Source organism: Macaca nemestrina, chromosome 11, assembly GCF_043159975.1.
Source record: "Macaca nemestrina isolate mMacNem1 chromosome 11, mMacNem.hap1, whole genome shotgun sequence".
In the NCBI taxonomy this organism is placed as follows: domain Eukaryota; kingdom Metazoa; phylum Chordata; class Mammalia; order Primates; family Cercopithecidae; genus Macaca; species Macaca nemestrina.
Genome location: NC_092135.1, coordinates 86,512,021 through 86,537,120, shown reverse-complemented (window position 1 = coordinate 86,537,120; position 25,100 = coordinate 86,512,021). Strand labels below are relative to the sequence as shown.

Below are 25,100 nucleotides of genomic sequence, written 5' to 3'. Positions count from 1 at the left end.
CAGCTGTTGAAGTAAGAAAGTTGGAAGCAAGAGTTCTTTCTGTCAAAATTCTCATCTCTTTTATTGTATTATTTTTTCCTACTAGTTTTTCTCCCTTTCTCAACTATTTAGTGCCTATTAAATGAAAGCAGAGTGCCAAATGCCGTTTCTCTTCTTGCTTAGCTACTTATTTCCTTTTCCTTGTGGGGCGGGTTTGTTAAACCCTAAGCAGGTAACTGAATGAGGCTGCCAGGTGGTGTCTCTGGAAAACATGAGGTATGCCCTCTAAATGGCACACCTGCTACTCGGTCCCAGTTAATTGTTGCCTGGTGGAAGTGAGCAATTCCAATCTGAAACTGTCAGATCTTATGTATACAAGATAAGGTCAGAAGTCTGAAGTTTTATATGAAAGCTCCCAATTTTAAGTGATGGTAAACAGTTTGTATTTTGGTAAAACACAATGCCACTGATCAAAAAATATATATATCATCTGAATTTGGGCTTGTAAACAACTAACAATCTCAGATCTATTGATTAGAAACTGCCACAAATATATCTTATGTCCACCAGCTCATTTCTTCTCCATTCATATCTCCACTGAATTTATAATGTCTTGCACATAGTAAAGACTTATATTAAATAGAGATTTATTTACTTAATCAACATTATAAAGAGTTTTGGTAAAGGCATGAGTCAGATTTAATGTTGTCACAATTATGCCATAAGACCGCCAGACAACAAGAAGACTGCTAGTAATATATATTGAAAATGCTATGCTTTAACTTTACTACAAATCCTAATAATTTATTATCTGCTGTGATCAACATAAAATGAAAACATGCTTTGTTAATCAGCTTCTATCATTTAATGGAATTTTTATAGTTCATTATTTAAGGAGGGCTTTAGACAAAAAATACAGTATTTAACCTAGTTAACTAAAAAGTGCAAAATATGTACATAATATTTTAAAGGAATACTGTTTTATGAAAGAAAAGAAAAAAGACAGGAAAGTAAATGACAATGAGCTATAATAAAAACTACTAAATAAATGAAAATTACAGATACCAATGTATGCATGTTCAATGACTTAAACTAACTGGTTGTGTTAGATATTAAGATTATTTGTAACATTAAAAAGTGGTAGAAGTGGTTTTGATAGATTGTGGGATTATGAATAATTTGTTTTCTGTTTCTAATTTCAAATCTTTGGGTAATAAGTTTCTATTTATTTTACGATACAAAGACTTTTTTCTTCTTTTTAAAAATTTCTTCTAAAAAAACATGGGATACATGTGCAGAATGTTCAGGTTAGTTACATAGGTATACGTGTGCCATGGTGGTTTGCTGCACATATTGACCCATCCTCCAAGTTCCCTCCCCTCATCTCCCACCCCCTAATGGGCCCTGGTGTGTGTTGTTCCACTCTCTGTGTCCATGTGTTCTCATTGTTCAACTCCCACTTCTGAGTGAGAACATGTGGTGTTTGGTTTTCTGTTCCTGTGTTAGTTTGCTGAGGATGGCAGCTTCCAGTTTCATCCATGTCCCTGCAAAGGACATGATCTCATTCCTTTTTATGGCTGCATAGTATTTCATGGGATATGGGATATATGTACCACCTTTTCTTAATCCAATCTATCATTAATGGGCATTTGGGTTGGTTCCAAGTCTTTGCTATTGGAAATAGTGCTGCAATAAACATACGTGTGCATTTGTCTTTATAGTAGAATGATTTGTATTCCTTTGGGTGTATACCCAGTAATGAGATTTCTGGGTCAAATGGTAGTTCTAGTTCTAGATCCTTGAGGAATTGCCACCCTGTCTTCCACAATGATTGAACTAATTTACATTCCCACCAACAGTGTAAAAGTGTTTCTATTTCTCCACAGGCTTGCCAGCATCTATTGTTTCCTGACTTTTTAATAATCACCATTTTGACTGGTGTGAGATGGTATCTCATTGTGGTTTTGGTTTGCATTTTTCTGATGATGAGTGATGTTGAGTTTTCTTTTCATATGCTTGTTGGTCGCATAAATGTCTTCTTTTGAGAAGTGTCTCTTCATATCCTTTGCCCACTTTGTGATGAGGTTGTTTTTTTCTTATAAATATGTTTAAGTTCCTTGTAAATTCTAGATATTAGACCTTTGTCAGATGAGTAGATTTTTAATTATAGGTTGTTTCCCCTCTAAATTATGATTTTGATGTATCCTTCTTGTTTTCTTTTTTTTTTTTTTTTTTTTGAGATGGTGTCTCACTCAGCCACCCAGGCTAGAGTGGCGCGATCTCGGCTCAAACTGCAACTTCCACCCTCTGGGTTCAAGAAATTCTCCTGCCTCAGCCTCCTGAGTTGCTGGGATGCGCCACCACACCCAACTAATTTTTGTATTTTTAGTAGAGACGGGGTTTCACTATGTTGGCCAGGCTGGTCTCGAACTCCTGCCCACAGGTGATCCACCCGCCTTGGCCTCCCAAAGTGTCGATGTATTCTTTTAACGAGACATTATGTTATCTTCAAATAATCAATTTGTACATTATAAAGAATCATTTAAATGGTAACATTGTTGATTCTTCATTAATGATATTTGGCCTCATATTATTTATTTATATTAGTAACTTTAAAAAAACATGTTCTCGTTTTATAATAACATCTTTATTAGGCACTTAGCTGTCTAGTAAATATTCTGCATATATTATTTTACTTGATTCTCATTATGGCTCTGAAGTAAGGATTATAATTACCCCACAATACATATGATGAAACTGCAATTTTGTAAAGTTGTATAACTTGCCTAAAGCTAGTGAGTGGAGAAAATGAAATTTAAATCCAGATTTCTGACTCTCCAACCTTCACACTTTTGGGGGTGGGGGGTAAAATTTATATACAATGAAATGCACAGATCATAATAAATTTATAAATCGTATAAGATACATAATCCCCAACTTATTAAAAATAAATAATATTTCTAGCCTGCCAGAATGTCTCTTATGCCTACTTTCAGTCAAATCCCATCTATTATGGGTGACCATTCTCCAATTTTTATCATTATAAATCAGTTTTGCCTGTCCTTGATATCTATAAAAATAGACTATATAATATGTATTCTTTTGTGTCTGTATTCTTCTGTGAACTTAAAGTTGTTGAGTTTCATACGTGTTGTACATATCAATAACATACTGGTTTTGTTGCTGATTAGCATTTGCTGCTGATATACCACAAGTGATTTATCCATTGTACTACTGATGGACATTCATGGTTTTGTCAGTTCTTAGTTATTAGACATGAAAACTACCACAAACATTCTTCTAAGATCTTTTTGTAGACATATGTTTTCTTGTCTCTTGGTAAATACCTAGAAGGTAATTGTTAAATCATAGGAGGTCTACCTTTAACATTATAAGAAACTGTGCAACTGTTTTCCAAAGTAATATCATTTTGAATTTCCACCAGCAGTAAGAGACTTTTCGTTATGTCACGTTCTCAGAAACAACAGATATTGACAGTCTTTTTCATTTGAGACAATATACTGGATGAGTGATGCTATATTAATGTGTTTTAAATTTATATTTCCCTGTTGAATAATAATATTAGCCCAGTTTCATGTGTTCGTTGCCTTTTTTATGTTCTCTTTAATAAACTAACTTCCTGTAGAAGTCTACTGCCCACTTTTATTAGGTGTTTTGTCTTTTTATTAGTGACTTTTAGGAGTTTTTTATATAGTCTGGATACAGATCCTTTTTCAGATACATGTATTGGGAAAATAGCCGCTTGCTTTTTCAGTTTGCTGATAGTGTTTATACATTAACAGACAATGTTTTATTTTTGATAAAGTCCATTGTATTCTTTTTTTGTTCATGTGTAGTGCTTTTGGGGTCATTTCTAGGAAATCACTATTCATCCAAAGTTCATAATGACATTCTATGTTTTAATGAAAGTTACATATAAGATTACAAAAGCTTCTACTTTTATGTCTATGATCCATCTCAAATAGTTTTATGTACCATAAGTAGAAGATAATTTTCATAATTTTTTCCATATATTTAGCTAGTTATTTCAACAACAATTGTCAAAAAGACTTTCTTTTTTCCATTGAATTTTTTTGTCACATTTGTGGAAAAAAAATTAACCATGTATGTATGGATATTTTTAAACTCTACAATAGAGTTCATTTATTACTTATTATTACATTAATACCACCCTGACTTGATAAGAGTTAAAGATAAGTTCTGACACCAGGTATGCTTCCCCAGATTTTGGGTTTCTCTCTCAAAATTAATTTGTTTTCACTCTAGGTCATTTACATACCTTATTAGAAGTAACTTTGCAATTTTTACTAACAATCCCATTGTGATTTTAATCAGAATTGTATTGAAACCATGGATCGATAAATTTGGTAGAATTGACCACAATTAAACTGAGCCTTCCAATCCATAAATATGATATCTTTCTTCCATTACTTTAGGTCTTTTTTACTTACATCGATACTTTGAAGATTTCAGTATGGAGGCCTTGCATATTTTTAAAATTCTCATTATTTCATGTTTCCTGATGCTAGAGTAAATAAATTTTTCTTTCTTTCTTTTTGCTAGTAGACAGGCATAATTTAATTTTGTACATGACTTGTAAGCTTTGTTTTTGCTAAATTTGTTTCATAAATCTAGTGGTTGTAGATTCTCAGCAATTTTTATGTAAAAAAGTTGATACTATATCTGCGAAAAAAGACAATTTTTTCCTATTTCTTTCCTATCTTTGTGCCCTTCCTCCCCATCTATTCACTAGCTAAGACACCTAATACCACGTTAAATAGGTAGTAAAAATGGACATCCTAAATTGCTCCCAGTCTTAGAAGGAAAGCATTCAATAATTCACCGTTAATTATGATGTTACCTGTAGGACTTTTAAAGTTTTTATCAGAAAAAAAAAAAGTCTCTTCTATTCCTAGCGTGTTATAAATTTAGCAGCAATGCGTTGAATTTTGTCTATTGGCTTTTCTGTATTTGCTGAAATTACGGTGTTATTATTCTGCTAAGATGTTGTATTATGTTGATTGATTTTTTGTATGTTAAACCAAACTTGAATTCCTGGGATAAACCTCATCGGGTAATAATGTATTATCTCTTTTATATTTTATATATTGCTGGACTTGATTTGGAATTATTATGTAAAAGAGTGTTAAGTCTATATCATAAGAAACACTGGAATATAATTTTCATTTTTTGTAAGGTCTTTGTTATGTTTTTCAATCAGGGAAACACTGGCTTCATAAAATGATTAGAAGTGTTACTTTATTCTCTTAATTCTGAAAAGGTTTATGTATAATTGGTATTTTAAAAAGAAACGTTTTACAAATTTTAATAGTGAAACTATCTGGGCTTGGTAATTCACTTGTCAAAAAGTTTTGTCAAATATTTGGACCAAATATTTAATTCCAAATATGTGGGCCAAATATTTAGTTCCAAATCTTTTTAAAAAATATAAATATAAGTTTACTTTTATAAATTAAATATATTTATATTAAATATTTATATATAATTTTATATATTCAGATTTTTCAATCTGGTAAATTGAGTTTCAAGATAGTCATCAATTTTATATTATTTACCAAATTTACTGGAATAATAGTTATATAATATTTATCTTTGTATCCTTATAAAGAATATAGGATCTGCAGCCACTATTTCTAGTATTGGCAATTTGTGTTTTCTGTCACTTTCGTCCCTGATGACTTTTTAGCGATTATTAATTTCATTCTTAATAAAGAACGAATATTTGGCCTTGTTAATTTTCTTTGTTTGTCCAATTTCAATGTCATTGATTCCATTCTAGCATTTCATAACCTTCTACTTTAATTTTGGTTTGTTTTTCTTGTTTTCATTTAACTTTATAATGTCAGGAATAAAATGATTAATTTTAACTTTTTTATATTTTCTTATATAAAGATTGAAAGCTATGAATTTGCCTCTCAGCAGCTTTATCTTTTAAAAGTTTTGATAAATTGTATTTTACAATTAAGGAATAATTTAATTCCCCTGTAACTTTTCTTTTAGCTAGAGTTACATAAAGGGTATTTTAATTGTAAATATTTGTACAAAATATTTAACTTTAAATATGTGGGCCAAATATTTAGTTCCATATATTTGTAGTTAGACAATATATGCTGTGATATTTTCCATTTTGAAACTTATTGAGTCCCCTAATATGACCCAGCATACAGTGTACCTCTGTAAACATTCCATGTGCATTCAAGAGGGAAGTACACTCTGTTGCTTGGGATAGGATTCTATTCATATCTATTAAAGTGGTGGGTGATATTGGGGTTTTTTTTGGGGGAGTACCTTTATTGACTTTTTTTCTACTTGTTCTGTCAATTGCTGAGAAAAGCATTAAAATGTACAACTATAATTGTAGATTTGCCTTTTTGCCAAATAAAACTGCTAGATTTTCTGTTTCATTTTTTAAGAAACTAATGTCATTTCATAAATAAATCTTGGCACTTTAATCACATTTTGAATATATAATCCAAGAGCAAACACTGAAATTCAACAGAAAAGTGACAGGAAACACCAAAAGCAAGGAAGAAAGAAGAAGACAGGCAGTCTGTTTGTTTGAGATCAGCTGGGAGCCAGGAGTAACTTTCCATACATGGGAAAAGAGTGAGTGAGAGACTTCCAGCAGCCCTCATCCCCATCATGGAATCATGCAATCCTGACAAAGGGACAGCCCCTCAACCCTCCCAACTCCTGAAACTAAAATATGGAGCTGTTGGTAGACCATGTGATAGAACTGCTCCCATGAGGGAGCTTGCACTAGGTCCCACAACATTTCTGAGACCTAAGCAGCTACAGCAAGATGCCAGTTTGAATCCTAGCCTTGAGCAGATTGCACACTGTCCTGGGGCCCAGAAGTGCTGAGGCTGAGGCATTAGGGAAACTTGGGCTGTTGCTGCTGGGACTAGGACATGACCTGGGAATAAGCTCCCATGGGTGAGGCTGAGAAACAAACAAGGCATTGGCTGTAGCGGCCGGATAGCACACAAGTGCCACGGAGACTGAGAATGGGATGTGAGTGGGGTGCAAGTTGCCACTGAAACTTAGTCACAAGCTGAGTAGGGGCTCCTGTAGCTGGGGCTGAGGTACAACCTAGGCAAGGACTACCACTGCCAGGGCTGAAGGCAAGTGCAACAGGACTGGGCCATAAGAAGGATGCGCATTCCCCACACCCCAGCCCAAGATGTGGCTACCAAGGCCAACGCCAACGTCTGCAATGCTGGGGCTTCAGCGTGGCTACTACTGCCCCTCACTCATGCATTCTGCCAGGGACCTGAGAATTGCCCTGCCCCTGCCCACTACAGCTAGCGACTACTGTCACCACTGGGGGATCTGAGCACAAGCTTGCCCAGCACAGACTCCAGGACTTAGCCCAGGGTCCTGTGGATTACCCAACACAATCCATGACATTGGGCACTTGAGTGCACCTCCCAGAGGCATGAGGTTGGTCCTAAACTCTAAACTCCTGAATGCTACTACCTTAACTCACACCTAAGGGCCTGAAGACTGGCTCACCCAGCCCATCATAGCCACTGTCAACATCAACATACAGTACCTGGGATGCAGATAATTTTCCTGTCACTGATACTACCATAACCCATACCACAGTGCCTGCTTAGGGGACCAAGAACTTGTCCACCTGCTCAGTCCACTGTGGCCATGACTGGCATCCAAGCAAGCCAACTAGAGGCCCAAGAATTGGTCCACTGGTAACCATAATACCACTGCCTGTATATATCAGCCTAGAGAGAATAAAGATAGGTATGATCTGCCTACTGTTGCCACAACTGGGGCTTAAACAGTGATATGCTTAACATTCCAGTCCCCAGGACAAATTCACCACAACCTCCCCTAATATCTGCACACTAACCCTCCAAGGAAATGGCAGCTCTCACTACTGCTGTTTATAGCTGATATGGTTTGGACCTCTGTCTCCATGAAATCTCATATCAAATTGTAATCTCCAGTATTGGAGGTGGGACCTGGTGGGAGGTGATTTGATCATGGGGGTGAATTTCTCATAAATGGTTTAGCACCATCTGTTTGGTGCTGTTCTCATAATAGTGAGTAGGTTCTCATGAGATCTGGTCACTTAAAAGTATGCAGCACCTCCTCATTACCTTCCATCCTGCTCCTGCCATGTAAGCCATGCCTGCACCTGCTTTGCCTTCTGTCACGATGGTAAGTGTCTTGAGGCATCAACAGAAGCTGTGTAGAGGCCAGCATCATGCTTCCTGTACAGCCTGTAGAATTGTGAACCAATTAAACTTCTCTCTTTATAAATTACCCCATCTTAGGTATATCTTTATAGCAATGTGAGAACATACTAATACAGAAAACTGGTACTGAAGACTGGGGCATTTCTATAAAACTACCTGAACATGTGGAAGTCACTTTGGAACTGGGTAACAGGCAGAGGTTGGAAGACTTTAAAGGGCTCAGAAGATGGGAAAATGAGGGAAAGTTTGGAATTTTCTAGAGACTAGTTAAATGGTTGTGACCAAAATGCCAGTAGTGATGTAGACAGTGAAGTCCAACCTGAGAAGGTCTCAGATATAAGTGAGGAACTTATGGGGAACTGGAGGAAAGGTCACTTTTGTTACACCTTAGCAAATGACTTAGCTGCATTGTGCCCCTGTCCTAGGTGGAACTTTCAACTTGAGAATGATGATTTAGGGTATCCGGAGGAAGAAATTTCTAAGCAACAAAGCATTCAAGGTTTGACCTGGCTGCTTCTAACAAGCTATAGTCATATGCATAAGCAAAGAAATTACCTAAAGTTGGAACTTATGTTTAAAGGGAAAGTAGAGCATAAAAGTTTAGAAAATTTGCAGCCTGGCTATATTAGTCCATTTTCATGCTGCTGATAAAGACATACCCAGAATCATGGCAGGAAGCAAAAGGCCCTTTTTATGTGGCAGTGGCCAGATAAAATGAGGAAGATGCAAAAGTGAAAACCCCTGATAAAACTATCAGATCTCATGAGACTTATTCACTACCATGAGAACAGTATGTGGGAAACTGCCCCGATGATTTAAATTATCTCCACCAGGTTCCTCCCACAACATGTGGCAATTATGGGAGCTGCAATTCAAGATGAGATTTAGGTGCAGACACGGAGTCAAACCACATCATTCTACCCCTGGCCTCTCCAAATCTCATGTCCTCACATTTCAAAACCAATCATGCCTTTCCAACAGTCCCCCAAAGCCTTAATTCATTTAAGCATTAACCCAAAAGTCCACAGTTCAAAGTCTCATCTGAGACAAGGCTAGTCCCTTCTGCCTATGAGCCTGTAAAATCAAAAGCAAGTGGGCCTCTTCTCACAGCTCCCCTAGGCAGTGCCCCAGTGGGGACTCTGTATGGGTGCTCTGACCCCACATTTCCCCTCCACACTGCCCTAGCAAAGGTTCTCCATGAGTGCCCCACCCCTGTGGCATAATTCTGCCTGGGCATCCAGGTGTTACCATACATCTTCTGAAATCTAGGTAGAGGTTCTCAAACCCCAATTATTGACTTCTGTGCACTTGCAGGCTCAACACTACATGGAAGCTGCCAAGGCTTGGGACTTGCACTCTCTGAAGCTATAGCCTGAGCTCTACCCTGGACCATTTTAGCCACGGCTGAAGTAACTTGGATGCAGGGCACCAACTCCCTAGGGTGCACACAGCACAGGGACCCTGGGCCAGGCCCAGGAAACCATTTTCTCCTAGGCCTCAGGGCCTGTGATGGGAGGGATTGCTGTGAACACCTCTGACATGCCCTGGAGACATTTTCCCCATTGTCTTGGGGATTAACATTTGGCTCCTCATTCTCTATGCAAATTTCTGTAGCAGCTTGAATTTCTCCTCAAAAAATGGGTTTTTCTTTTCTATCACATTGTCAGGTTGCAAATTTTCTGAATTTCCCTTATAAAACTGAATGCCTTTAACAGCACCCAGGTTACTTCTTGAATGCTTTGATGCTTAGAAATTTCTTCCACCAGATACCCTAAATTATCTCTCTCAAGTTCAAACTTCTGCAAATCTTGAATGCAGGAGCAAAATACTGCCATTCTCTTTGCTAAAACATAACAAGAGTCACCTCTGCTTCAATTTCCAATAAGTTCTTCATCTCCATCTGAGACCACCTCAACCTGGACCTTATTGTCCATATCACATTCAGGCTTTTGGTCAAAGCCATTCAACAAGTCTCCAGGAAGTTCTAAACTTTCCCAAATTTCCCTGTCTTCTTCTGCACCCTCCAAACTGTTGCAACCTCTGCCTGTTACCCAGTTCCAAAGCTGCTTCCACATTTTTGGATATCTTTTCAGCAACACCGCACTCTACTCATACCAATTTACTGTATTAGTCTGTTTTCATGCTGCTGATAAAGACATACCTGGGACTGGGAAGAAAAAGAGGTTTAATTGGACTTACAGTTCCCCATGGCTGTGGAGGCCTCAGAATCATGGCAGGAGGCAAAAAGCACTTCTTACATGGCAGTGGCAAGAGAAAATGAGAAAGATGCAAAAGCAGAAACCCCTGATAAAACCATCAGATCTCATGAGACTTATTCACTACCATGAGAATAGTATGGTGGAAACTGCCCCCATGATTCAAATTATCTCCCATTGGGTCCCGTGGGAATTATGGGATTACAATTCAAGATGAGATTTAGGTGGGGACACAGAGCCAAACCGTATCACTGGCCATGTGGTAGAAAAGAGGAGCCCATTTTCAGGGCAGGAATTCAAGCAAGCTGCAGAAATTTTCACAAGTGAAAAGGAGCCAAGCACTAACAGACAAGATAATGGGCGAAAGGCCTTAAGGTAATTTCAGAGACCTCTGTGGCATAACCTCCTATTGCAGGCTTCCTAAGAGGGAAGAACAGTTTCACGGGCCAGGGCCAAGGCCCCACTGCCCTGCACAGCCTCACAACACTATTCCCTGCTTCCCAGCCACTCCAGCTCCAACTATGGCTCAAAGAAGCCCAGGTAAAAAGTATAAGCTACTGCTTCAGAGGGTGCAAGTCATAAGCTTTGGCAGTTTCCACGTGGTGTTAAGCTTGTAGATGCACAGAGTGTAAGAGGTGAGCTTTGCTGTAAGATTGGAGCCCTCATTAGACACCCCACACAGACTCCCCACTGGAGGACTGCCTAGTGGAGCTGTGAGAAAAGGGCCACCATCTTTCAGACCCCAGAATGGTGGATCCACTGAGAGTTTGCACCCTGTGCTTGAAAAGTCACAAGAACTTAACACCAGCACATGATAGTAGCCATTAGGGCTGAACCCCGCATAGCCACAGGGGCAGAGTTGCCCAAGACTTTGGGAGCCCACCTCTCAAACCAGTGGGCCCTGGATATGGGACATGGAGTCAAAGAAGATTCTTTTCGAGCTTTAAGATGTAATGACTGCCCTGCTGGATTTTGGGATTGCATGAGGCCTGTATCTCCTTTCCTTGGCCAATTTCTCCCTTTTGGAATGGGAATGTTTACCAAGTACTTGTACTCCCATTGTAGGTTGGAATTAATTAACTTGCTTTTGATTTTGCAGGCTCATAAGTGAACGGGACTTCCCTTGTCTCAGATGAGATTTTGGACTTTGGACTTTTGGGTTAATGCCGAAACGAGTTAAGACTTTGGGGACTGTTGGAAAGGTATGATTGTATTTTGCAGTGTGAGAAGGATATGAGATTTGGGGGACCAGATGCAGAAAGATATGGTTTGGATCTCTGACCCTACTAAATCTCATGTCAAACTGTAATCTCCATTGTTGGGAGATGGGGCCTGGTGGTAGGTGATTGCAACGTGGTGGTAGATTTCTAATTAGCAACATCCTCATGGTGCTGTTCTCACCATAGTGAGTGAGTTCTCATGAGATCTGGTCATTTAAAAATGTGTAGCATCTTCCCCGCCAACCCTCCTGCTACTGCTCCTGCCATGGAAGCCATGCCTGCTCATGCTTCACGTTCTGCCATGATTGTAAATTTCCTGAGGCTTCCCCAAAAGCTAAGCAGATGCCAGCAGACTATTACACAGTCTCAGGTATTCCTTTATAGCAATGTGAGAATAGAGTAATATAAGAGCAAAATAAATCATTCAGAGATTACATTGCTGTATACAACCAAAATCAAAGTCAAAGTGCCCTACTCAACCAACACCATAGATTCATTTTCAGGAAAATTTCCTCCCCACAAAAAGTAAATTCAAAAACAGGAAGAAGTGACTTTTATATAGATGTGCAGATATAAACATAAGGACAAAGGAAACATAAAAATCAAGGAAATATGACACCTTGAAAGAAACATAATAATTCTCCAATAAATTAAGATCTCCAATAGATCTTAATAAAAAAGAAACTCCCAAAATCCCAGATAAAGAATTGAAGATACTGATTTGAAAGAAGCTCAGTGAGATACAAGAGAAACCTGAAAAACAATAAAAAGAAATCAGAAAAACAAATCAGTATATGAATGAGAAAAACACCAAAGCGATAGATATGTTTTAGAAGAATGAAAGATAAATTCTAGAACTTAAGAACTCATTGAGGAGAAACACAATGATAACTTGACAATAGACTAGATCAAGCGGAAGAAAAAAAAGTCTCAAATCCACAGATCTTTTGAAATAATTCAGTCAGACAAATATAAAGATAAAAATAATAGAAAAGAATGAGGAAAGCCTTCATGCCATTTGTGACACCTTAAAGTTACTGAAAATTCAAATTATCAGGGTCCCCAAGGGTGAAGAAAGCACAAAGGGATTAGAAAACCCATTTCATGAAATAGTAGATGAAAACTTTCTTTTCTTTTTCTTTTTTTTTCTTTTCTTTTCTTTCTTTCTTTTTTTTTTTTTTTTTTGAGATGGAGTCTTGCTCTGTTGCCCAGGATGGGGTACAGTGGTTCAATCGTAGCTCACTGCAACCTCTGTCTCCTGGGTTCAAGGAATTCTTCTGCCTCAGCCTCCCAAGTAGCTGAGATTACAGGTGCATGCAACCATGCCTGGCTAATTTTTGTACTTTTAGTAGAGATGGGGTTTCACCATATTGGCCAGACTGGTCTCAAACTCCTGACCTCGTTATCCACCTTCCTAGGCCTTCTAAAGTGCTGAGATTACAATTGTGAGCCACCACACCCAGCCTAGATGAAATCTCTTTAAGTCTAGCAGGAGATATAAATATCCACTTACTGAAAGATCAATGATCGCCAAGCAGATACAAAGCAAAAAGGCAGTCACCATGGCACATTATACTCAGACTATCTAAAGTCAAAGATAAAGAATTCTAAAAACAGCAAGAGGAAAGTGTCTAGTCACCTATAAAGGAAATCATATCAGCTTAACAGTGAATTGCTCAGCAAAAACATTACAGAGTAGAAGAGAATGGGCTAAAATATTCAAAGTGCTAAAAGAAAAAAAAAAAAAAAGGAACATGATATCCAGCAATATTCTCCTTTCTAAATGAAGAAGAAATAAAGTCTTTCTCAGACAAGTAAATACTGAGGGAATTTGTTACAACTAGACTGGTCTTATATGAATTGCTCAAGGAAGTCTTAAACCTGGAAACAAATGGACAAGATTTACCATCAGGAAAACACATGAAAGTATAAAACTCATTGGTAAAGAAATAACACAAAGGAAAAAGACACAAGACTCAAAGTGTACCACTACAGACATCTACCAAAACAATAAAGACGAACAATAACAGAAGAAAGTTATATATAAAACAACCAGAAAACAATTAACAATATGACAGGAACAAAGCCTTACCTAGCAATGATAACACTGACTGTAAATGGATTAAGTTTTCTACATAAATACATAGTATGAATGAATTGATGTTTAAAATGATCCAAATATATGCTCCCTTCTAGAAACTCACCTTACCAGTATAGGCACATATAGACTAAAAGTAAAGAGACAGAAAAAGATATTCTACACAGATGAAAACCAAAAGCAAGCAGAAATAGCTATACTTAGATAAAATAGGCTTTAAGACAAAAACAGTTCTAAAAAGATGGAAAAGGTCATTATATAATGATAAAGGAATACATCCAGTGAGAGATATAACAATTCTAAAAAAATCTAAATATATATGCACTCAATATTGGAGCACAAAGATCCATAAAGTAAATATTTCTAGATCTAAAGAGAGAGATAGATTGCAATACAATAATAGTGGGGGAATCCAAAATCCCATTGTCAGTACTAGATAGATCATCTAGACAGACAATGAAACCCCCCAAATTTAAATTGTACTATGGACCAAATTGACCTAATACACATTTATAGAATATTCTATCCAAAAACTGCAGAAGATTCTTTTCATTAGCACATAGAACATTTCCCGGTATAGCCCATATATTAGGCCATAGAACAAGCCTCAACAAATAAAAAAATGATAATAATTTCTACTATCCCCTCAGACCACAACAGAATAAAAATAAATCAATACCAACAAGAACTTTGAAAACATACAAATACATGAAAATTAAACAACATGCTCCTGAATGACCATTGGGTTGACAAAGAAATTAAGATGGAAATAAAAAAAAAATTACTGAAACAAATGAAAGTGGAAACAAACTAAAACCTGTGAGATACAGTAAAAGCAGTACGAAGAGGAATGTTCATAGCAATAAAATCCTGTGTCAACAAATTCCTGTAGAAAGATAACACGTTAACAACTTAACAATACATCTTAAGGAACTAGAAAAGTCAGAACACACCAACCCAAAATTAACATTATAAAATAAATTAAAAAGATCAGAGCAGAACTAAATGAAATAGAGACTAAAAAAAATACACAAGATCAAAGAAACAAAAAATTGGTTCACATTGGAGTAGTTCAACATTCCTTCATGATAAAAATTTCTCAACAAACTAGGCATAGAAGAAACATACCATGAAATAACAAACCCACACCTAATGTCATACTGAAGGAGGAAATGTTGAAAGCCTTTCCTCTAAGAACTGGAACAAGATAAGAATGCCCACCTTCGTCACGCCTATTCAACACAGTACTGGAAGTCCACCCAGGTCAATCAAACATAAGAAAGAAATAAAAGGCATCCAAGTTGGAAAAGAGGAAGTCAAATTATCCCAGTTTGCTGATATGATCTTATATCTAGAAAAATCTAATTGCTCCATAAAAAAATTATTAGATTTGATAAATGAATTTAGTAAGATGGAGGATACAAAATTAAGGTACAAAAATCAGGAGCATTTCTGTACGCCAGTGATGTAGCTGAGAAGGAAATCAAGACAGCAATCTCAGTTACAATAGTGCAATATGTATACACATGCATATATATAGATAGAGAGATAAACACATATACGTATATACATATATATAGGAATAAATATATACGAATAAATTTAACCAAGGAGGTAAAAGTTCTCTATAAGGAGAGCTACAAAACACTGATAAAAGAAATAGTAATTGACACAAACAAATAGAAAAATATCCTACGTTCATGGATCCTAAGAAATAGTATCATTTAAATGACTCTACCATCCAAAGCAACCTGCAGACTCAATGCAATGCCTATCAAAATACTGACATCATTCATCACAGAATAAGAAACGAAGAAACGGCAAGCTTAAAGCAATTCTGAGCAAAAAGAGACAAGCTGGAGGCATCACATTACCGGACTTCAAAATATACTACAAGGTAACAGTAACCAAAGCAGTATGGTATTGGTATAAAAACAGATACACAGACTAATGGAATAGAATAAAGAACTCAGAAATAAAACCACATATTTACAGTCAACTGAGCTTTGACAAAGCCAAAAAGAACTTACACTAGAGAAAGAACATCCTCTTCAATTAATGGTTCTGGGAAAATTGAATAGCCACATGGAGAATGAAACTGGACCCCTATCTCTCACAACATACAAAAATCAACTCAAAGTGGCCTAAAAACTTAAACGTAATATCTGTAACTGTAAAAATATGAAAAGAAAATCTAAGGAAAACTACTGAACATTGGACTAGGCAGAGAATTTATGACTAAGATCTCAAAAGTACTGGCAACACAAACAAAAATAGACAAATGATACTTAATTACACTAAAAAGCTTCTGCACAGAAAAATAAACAATCAACACAATGAAGAAACAACTTTTGAACTGGAGAAAATATTTTCAGATTATTCATCTGACAGAGGACTAACTTCCAGATCATATAAGGAACTCAAATAACTTAGGAAAAAAAAAATGTTCCCATTTAAAAAAAAAAAAAAAAGGAAAGTACATGAATAGACATTTCCCACAGGAAGACACACATTCAGTCAACAAGTATATTAAAACATGCTCAATATCATAATCATCACGGAATGCAAGTCAAAACCACAATGTTATCATCTTACCCCAGTCAGAATGGCTATTATCAAAAAGACAAAAGATAATAGAGGTTGGCGAGGATGTGGAGAAAAAGGAACTTTTATGTACTGTTGGTGGAAATGTAAACTACTAAAGCTACTATGGAAAACACTATGAAGATTTCCAAAAAAAAAAAAAAAAAAACCCTGAAAATATATTTATCATTTGGTCCAGCAGCTCCACTATTGGGTATCCACCCAAAGGAAAAGAAATCAATATATCAAAGGGATTCCTGCAGTCAGATGTTTATTTTGGCACTATTCACAATAGCAAACACATGGCATCAATCTAAATGTGTGCCAGTGGATAAATGGATGAAGAAAATGTGTTGTATACATGCACAATGAAACATTATTTGGCCGTAAAAGTAATGATATCATGTCATTCGAAGCAACATGGATGGAATTGGAGGTCATTATCTTAAGTGAAATAAACAAGGCAGAAAAAGACAAATATTGCATGTTCTTATTTACATGTGAAAGTAAAGTATTTGATCACATGGAGGTACAGAGTAGAAAGACGGATAACAGAGCCTGTGAAGAATAAGTGGCAAAAGGAGGATGAAGAGAAGTGGGTTAATGGGTACAAACATACAGTTAGAGAGAAGGAATAAATTCAATGTTTGGTAGTAGAGTAAGGTGACTATAGTTAATACAAATGTATTGTACTCAGGTGATGTCCTCCCTAAATGCCTTGACTTGATCACTGCGCATTATATCCATGTAACAAAGTTTCACATTTATTCCATAAATTTGTTCAAATAAAAGAAAGTTTGTCTTCAAAATCACATACAAAAGAACCTCAGACAATTAACTGAAAAATTAGTTTTCTAGTGGATAGCTGGTCACTCCTGCTTGCTGTCATAATAAGCCAATTCTTTGGAGTTTTTAAACTCAGGGACTTGATATGTAAATTATAGTATTTCATGAAACGGAAACATGAAAACTAGTATTGGAGGCAAATACTCAGCAACAATAAGCTTCCAGATTCTAATTTTAAACTAATTACATTAAGTTGGATGGCTAATCTAAGAAAATTAGCTCTCCCTCAATCATGTAATGAAATATAAAAAACAATCATTTTTTATTTTAATAAATGTGATTCAAAAATTATTATTAATACAAGACAAATGTGAAATAGAGCTATAATAAGAATATGAGTAAACACCTTCCCCCAAACAGATCTTGTAAAAAGACTGGATGCAATGATTCCTTTTAGTACTAATAATGTATGATTCTTTTGACAATGAACCCTTTTTACAGAGAATTAATTAAGATGTAAAAATGAAGTTTTAAACTTTGCCTTATTTTACAGTTCCTTTCACATCTTTAAAAAACACGTGTGTGATAATTTGATTTGATAATTTGGGCTACTCTTTAAATTATATTTAAAGTAGCATTCATCAAGTAAGGTATATTTATTAACATTTAGAAATGAAATTGTGAAAAATGAAGAAAATCAAAACAATGGTTAAACAGTTGACAGCAATTATATTTCATTTATAATAAAAATCAGCCATATCACAATAAATTCTCTGTTCTAGTTGTATTTTTGTAATTTAATCAGATGACTGTAGAAGTTGCATAAATATCAAATGTAAATAATATAACATGATAATACCAATAAAGTGAATTCCAGTTTTGTAGTATGCTAAGGTAGGCCTTCCTCTAAGTTCAAATTCTGTTTCTATCTAGCTTGTCACTCTGGGAAAGAAACTAATTCTTTTTGGCCTACAATTTACTTAAAATAAGATAAAAGGTTTGGTTCAAATAGGCCACACTTTATTTTTCAGATATTTAAAGTAAACTTTATTTTCAGATAATTTAGATTTACATTCAGCTGTAAGCAATAATACAGAGATCTTGTGTATCCTTTGTCCAGGTTATTCTAATGATAATATATTGCAAAACTATAGTACCACTCACAACCAGGATATTAATAATATAGTCAAAATACAGAATAATTTGATTACGACAAGAATCCTTCATCTTGCTGTTTTATAAGCACATCCTCTTCTAGCCTGCCCTCATCATTTCCTTAACCTCTGGAAAACACTAATTTTTCTCCATTTCTATAATTTTGCTATTTTAAGAATATTATAGAAATGGAATCATAGAGTACACAGGCTTTTGAGATAGACTTTTTGCATTCCCTAATCTCTGGAGAGTCATCCACATTGTTGTGTGTCTAATAGTTCATGCCTTTTAATTGCTAGGTAATGTTCTTCACCCATTTTCTGGATGGCTTGTAGTTTTGGGCTATTATGAATAAGCTTCTATAAATATTTGTGTATAGGATTTTGTGTGAACATTTTAAGTTTTGATTTCTCTGGGATAAATGTCCAAGTATTTCACAGGACAGTTGCATGTTTAGTTTCTTATAAAATTGCCAAACTGTTTTTCCTAAATGGCCATATCATTTTATATCTCCATCAGCTATGTGTGAGTGATGTACTTTTTCCCCATTCTTACCAGCATTTGGTGTTTTTATTGTAGCCCTTCTGAAAGTTCTGTAGTAATACCTTATTTTGATTTTATTTTGCATTTCCCTAATGGACACCAACGTTTAACATCTTTTCAAATGCTTACTTGCCATCTGTATATCCCCTTCAATGAAATGCATCTTGTTGTCTTTTGTTCGTGTTCTAATTTGATTGTTTTCATACTGTTGAGTGTTGAATGTTTTTTTACTAGTTATTTGTCTGATATGTGGTTTGCAAATACTTTCTCCCAGTCTTTTCATCCCCAATTTGATAAAGAACATCTAAACAAAATACAGATATTTTACTTTATGATAAAATAAATGAATGCTTTCCTCCTAAGACATGGAGCAAAGCACGTACACACAGAAAAATGTTTTCAAAAGTTCAGTGTATCATTTTCCCCCATTTTGATGTCAATGGATGTCATTTGGATGCTATGGATGTCAATTCTAAGAACTCTTTTCCTAGCCCTATATTCTGAAGGTTTCCCATGTGTTTTTCTCTAAATGTTTTATAGTTGTACTTTTTATATCTAAGTCCATGATGAATTTTCAGTTAATTTTTAGATAGAGTGTGAGGTTTAGGTCAAGGTGCATTTTATTTGCCTTTGAAAGTCCAATTGCACCAGCACTCTTTGAACAACAACAAAAAACAAAAACAAAGCAACAACAACAAAAAAACAAAAACAAAACAAAAACAAATAAAAAAACCCTCAAAACCTTCTTTCCCCTATTGCACTGCTTTTGTAGCACTGACAAACATTAGCTGGGCATATTTCTGTGTGTTGATTTACACGTTTGCTCCTCCATTGACCTATTGTCTATCCCTCCACCAAAACTAAAGTCTTCATTAGTAAAGGTATCTAATATGTCTTGAAACAGGATAGATGAATTACTTTCACTTCACTGCTCTTTTTTTGAAATTGTTTTAGCGATTCTATCTCCTTTGCCTTTCCATATAAAGTTTAGAGTAATCTTGTCTATATCTACAAAACCTTGCTATAATTTTGACAGGAATTGTGTTAAATCTATACATCAGTATGAAGAACTGAAAATAGTATCTCCATTTATTTATACAGTCTATCATTTCTTTCATCAGCATTTTGTTGCATATGAATTTTCAGCATACAAATTTCACTTCTTAGTTTAGACTTACACCTATGTATTCCACTTCTTTTAGCAATTGTAAATTTTTGTATCTACATGTTCACTACTAGTATACAGCAATACAATTGATCCATGTATGTTAATTATGTATTCTGCCACCTGGCTAAATTCATTTATTAAATCCAGAAATTGTTTTAGACTCAAAATTTTCTACATAGACAATCATGTCATCTGCATATAAGCAAATATTTCTTTTTTTACAATCTGCAAATTTCTTACATGCTTTTTTGTCTTGCTGCGATGGCTACAGCTTCTATGGCAGTGTTTCATATGAGCCAAGAGAGTGAAAAGCTTTGCTTTGTTCCATATCTAAGGAGGAAAGCATTCTTTTTTTTTTTTTTCCATAAAGTAAAATATCTGCATTTTGTTTAGATGCTCTTTATCAAATTGTGGAAGTTCTTTCTATTCCTATTTTTCTGAGAGTTTTAAACAATGAGTGTGTGTTCATTTTTTAAAAGTATTTTTAAAGCACTGATTGGTATTATCACATGATGTTTCTTCTTTAGATTTATCATGTGATTGATTACATCACTAGATTTTCGAATGTTGAGCAAAATGTGTATCCTTGGGACAAACTACTCTTAATCTTTGCATATAATTCTTTTAATGCATGTGATGGTTATTATTCAGCATCAACTTTATTGGATTAAAGGATGCAAAGTATTGATCCTGTGTGTGTCTGTGAGGGTGTTGCCAATGGAGATTAACATTTGAGTCAGTGGGCTGGAAAAGGCAGACCTACCTTTAATCTGGCTGGGCACCATCTAATCAGCTGCTAATGCAGCCAGAATATAAAGCAGGCAGAAAAACGTGAAAAGTCTAGACTGACTTAACCTCCCGGCCTACATCTTTCTCCTGTGCTGGATCTTCCTGCCCTTGAATATTGGACTTCAAGTTTTTCAGCTTCGGGACTATGACTGGTTTCCTTGCTCCTCAGCTTGCAGATGGCCTATTGTGGGACCCTGTAACTGTGTGAATTTAATACTCCTTAGTAAACTTTCAATATATACATCCTATTAGCTCTATCCCTCTAGAGAACCCTGACTAATACAATGCATTATTGGGTTATATTTCCTTAGGAATTTTTACATTTTTATTCCTGAGGAATTCAGATCTCTACTATTTGTTTGTTTATTTATTTATTTGCACTAAGTCTCGTTTTGGTATCAGAGAAATACTAGTTTCACAAAATGAAGTAGAAAGTGTTTCTCTCTCTCTTATTTTTCACTGGAATGGATTGTACAGAATAGCATTAATTCCTGTTTAAACATTTTATAGAATTCTCCAGTGAAACCATCTACACCTGGAGATTTATCTTTTAATAACTTTAAATTTATAAATTTAATTTCCTTTATAGTTAGGCTATTAAAATAATTTACTTAATAATGAGTGATTTGTGGTAATATTGTTCCTAAATAATTGATCCAATTCATTTGTATTTTTGAATTTGTGTGTGTAAAGTTCTTTAAAGGATCCTCTTATTCTTTTGATATTCAGAGAGTCTGTAGTGAAATCTGCTGGTTCTCATTCTAAATATTGGTAACTTGTGTCTCCTCCCTCTCTTTTGTTCTTTGCCAAATTAATACAATTTGTGACTTTTATAATCTTTTGAAGAATCAGGTCTTTGCTTCATTGATTTTCTGTATTTCCAATTTCTTATTAATCTTATCTTCCTTCTGCTTACTTTGTGGTTTATTTTGATATTTTTGTTGTTCTGTGTACTTGAGATGGGAACATAGATTATTCATTTGAGACTTTCCTCTTTTCTAATGTTTTAAATTAGTTGTTACAAATTTCTTATCACTGCTTTAGTTATATCACACAAATGTTGATATGCTCTATTTCACTTTTATTCAATTCACGGAATTAAAAATTCATGTATGAATTGCTATTTGATGTATGGAATATTTATAAATATGATGTTTCATTTCCTAGCTTGTAAAGATTTTCTGGCTTTCTGTTACTGATTTTTAGACTGATTTCCTTATAGTCAGAGAAATGTTAAATAATTTTAATTCTTTTAACTTTTCAAGATTTACTTTATGGTTCAGGATGTGACTTAATTTGGTACATCATCCTCAAACACTTGAAAATAACATACATAATGTTGTTGTTAGCTGAGGGTCTCTGTAATTGCTCATTAGATCCCACTGGTTGATGATGTTGAGTTATTCTATATCCTTGATGATTTTCTAATTATTCTATAAATTTGAGGGAAAGTACCAGTAAAATTTCTGACTATACTTGTGTATTTGTCTATTTACCCTTTTAGTTCTATCTGTTTTTGTTTCTCATTTTGCAGCTCTATTTTTTGGTAATATACAGTTAGAATTACCATATCTTCTTAGGAACTGGTCCCTTTTATCACTATATGTCCCCCTCTGTCTCTGGTAATTTTCTTTGCATTGAGGTCTACTTTATCTGATGTAAATATAGTTACTATTGCTTTCTTTGAATAATGTTTGCATGAAAACTCTCTTTTCATTCTTCCATTTTTAGCCTGCCTATATCACCTATACCATTATGTTTGCAGTGAACTTCTTATAGACAATATGTATCTGGATTACGTTTTGTAATCCACCCTAACAACATATTTTAACTGGTGTAGACTATTTACATTTAATGTGATTTTTGATATGTTAGGGCTTAAGTACATTATTTAATCTTTTTCTTTTCTGTTACTTATCTTTTTTCTTTCTCTGTTTTCTTTTCATTGCATTTCTATGGGGTTTTAAAATGATAACATTTTAATTTCTCTATAGTGCTTTTAAGTGTATCTCATTATATAACAAGTTAGGGGTTGTTGTCAGATTCACATTTTATCTATATAACTTATCATAGTTACCTAGTGCTATTATTTTTCCAGTTTATGTGAGGTGTAGACACCTCACCTCCCTTTTTACATCCTCTCAACCTTCCTAGTTTAATATAATTGCCTTACATATTTCATATGTCCATATATGAAATCATGTCAGATTTTAAAATCACATCAGAAAGTATTTTTTTCTTCTATCATCAAACATAACTTAGAAACTAAAGATTTACTCACATGTTTGCTCATCTTGTTTTTTCTTTTCCTTCCTTATGCTCCAAGTTCCTGTTTTGTATTGTTTCCTTTCCATTTAGAGAACTTCCTTTAGCCATTCATTTAAGATGTCTAGTAGTGGCAAACAATCTTAATTTTCATTCATCTAATAATTTTTAAAATTTTATTTCCAATTTCTGAAGAATATTTTTCTGGACATAGGATCATTTGACAGATTTTTGTTTTTTCCATTACTCAACAGTATTATGTAACTTCCTTCTTGCCTTCATGGTTTCTGGTGAGAAATACACTGCCATTCACATTCTCTGCTATAGGTAAGTACTTGCTTATCTCTTGTTGCTTTCAAGACTTTTCTTTTGTCTTCAGTTTCAGAAGCTTGAATATGATGTGTCTTGGTGTGGAGTTATTTGGATTAATCCCGTTTGGAGATCACCCAGTATTTTAAATCTATAGGTTGATGTTCTTTGTCAAATCGGGAATGTTTTCAACTAATATTCTTGGAGTGTTTTTTAAGGGTGCTTATTTCTCTTTTTCCAGGACTCAGATGACACACAGATGTTAGATATTTTGTTATGGTCCCACAGTCCATGAGGTTCTGTTTTGGCTTTGTTTTTGCTGGTTTATTGAGGCTATAATTTTTGTGTTGTTCAGATTGGGCATTTTCTATTTGTCAATCTTCTAGGTCATTGATTCTTTTCCTCTGTTCTCTCTATTCTGCTGTTGAGCCTATACATTGAGTCTTTCATGTGGTTATTTTTCAGTATTCTTTATATCTTCTGTTTCTTTGCTTAGATTTTCTATTTCATTGATAAGACTTTCTGCATTCTCATCTGTTTCATGTGTGTTTGTGACTGCTCATTTTATTATGTTATATGATGGCTGTTCCAAAACCTTTGTCCTATAATTCTAATATCTCTGACATCTATGTGTTGGTAACTACTGACTGTCATTTCTTTTTTAGTTTAAGAAACCTGTTTCTTGGTACAAAGAGTGATTTTCATTTTATGAAATACTGGAAATGATTTAAATTTTCTGCTTTAGGTGGCTTCATCTGATGCAATTCCAGTATGAGAGTGAGGGTGGAAATGCACTGCTCCCTTATTGCCTGGTAAGTATAGAGGCTCAGCATTCTAATTTGGCAGGGCTGAATGTTCTCACTCCTCATATGGTCCTCACCATCACTATAGAAGAAGGAGGACTATTAATACAACATGATACTGTTAATAAAGTAGTGAATTCCAGTCTTGTGACATACTAAAAAAGGTTTCATCTTTCAAATTCTCAATTTCAAAGAAGTACTAAAAAGATAAAATACAATGAACAGATAGAGTAAAGGCCCCAATAAGAGCAGACGAACTCTAGAGGAGGCCACAGTTATGGGAGTAATATAGCATGTTGAGATAAATGTAGCAATGGGAATTAAGAGTCTTAGATTTTAGTCCTGATTCTACTGACTACTTAGTTTTGTAACTTTGGAAAACTTACTTCAACATCTCTGATCTTGGTTTTTTAAAATAGAAGGAGATTTGTATGAGATAGGCCATAACTTATTTCCCATTTTAGCACTCTATGATAAACTATTTAAAATAAGAATTACATAAGATGGCATATCAAAAATTCTACATACATATAACATCAGTGTTATAAATATAGTCATCATTATAATTAGCACTGATAAAACCTCATAGTTAAGATAGTGCAGGTATAACAAATTTTTAAGAAAACATGTCATTTTTCAGCTCATGAAGGTGATGCCAACTTATAGTTGGGAGATTTTCTGGGAACTTTTCAAAGCCAAGACTTCCTCTACCTACAGCAGAACAACTTGGTATACTTGATAAATATAGATTTCCTGAGCTTCAGCCCCAATTGATAAGAGTTTTTAAAAGGCATCCCGTATGATTTTTATGCACATTAATGATTGTGAACCACTGCTTAGGCTTTAGGAAATTATTTTCAGTCTTTAAGAAAAAATAGAGTAGATATGCTACATCCAAAGAGAACAAGCAATTACAGACAGTTAG

At 35.0% G+C, this 25,100-nt stretch overlaps 1 protein-coding gene across 24 annotated transcripts in view; it reads right to left on the bottom strand.

Annotated features, from left to right (window-relative positions):
* The window catches only part of LOC105468244 (GULP PTB domain containing engulfment adaptor 1), a 307,355-nt gene that overhangs the window by 30,304 nt on the left and 251,951 nt on the right, over window positions 1–25,100 (bottom strand). The gene's annotated exons all lie outside the window — the stretch shown is intronic.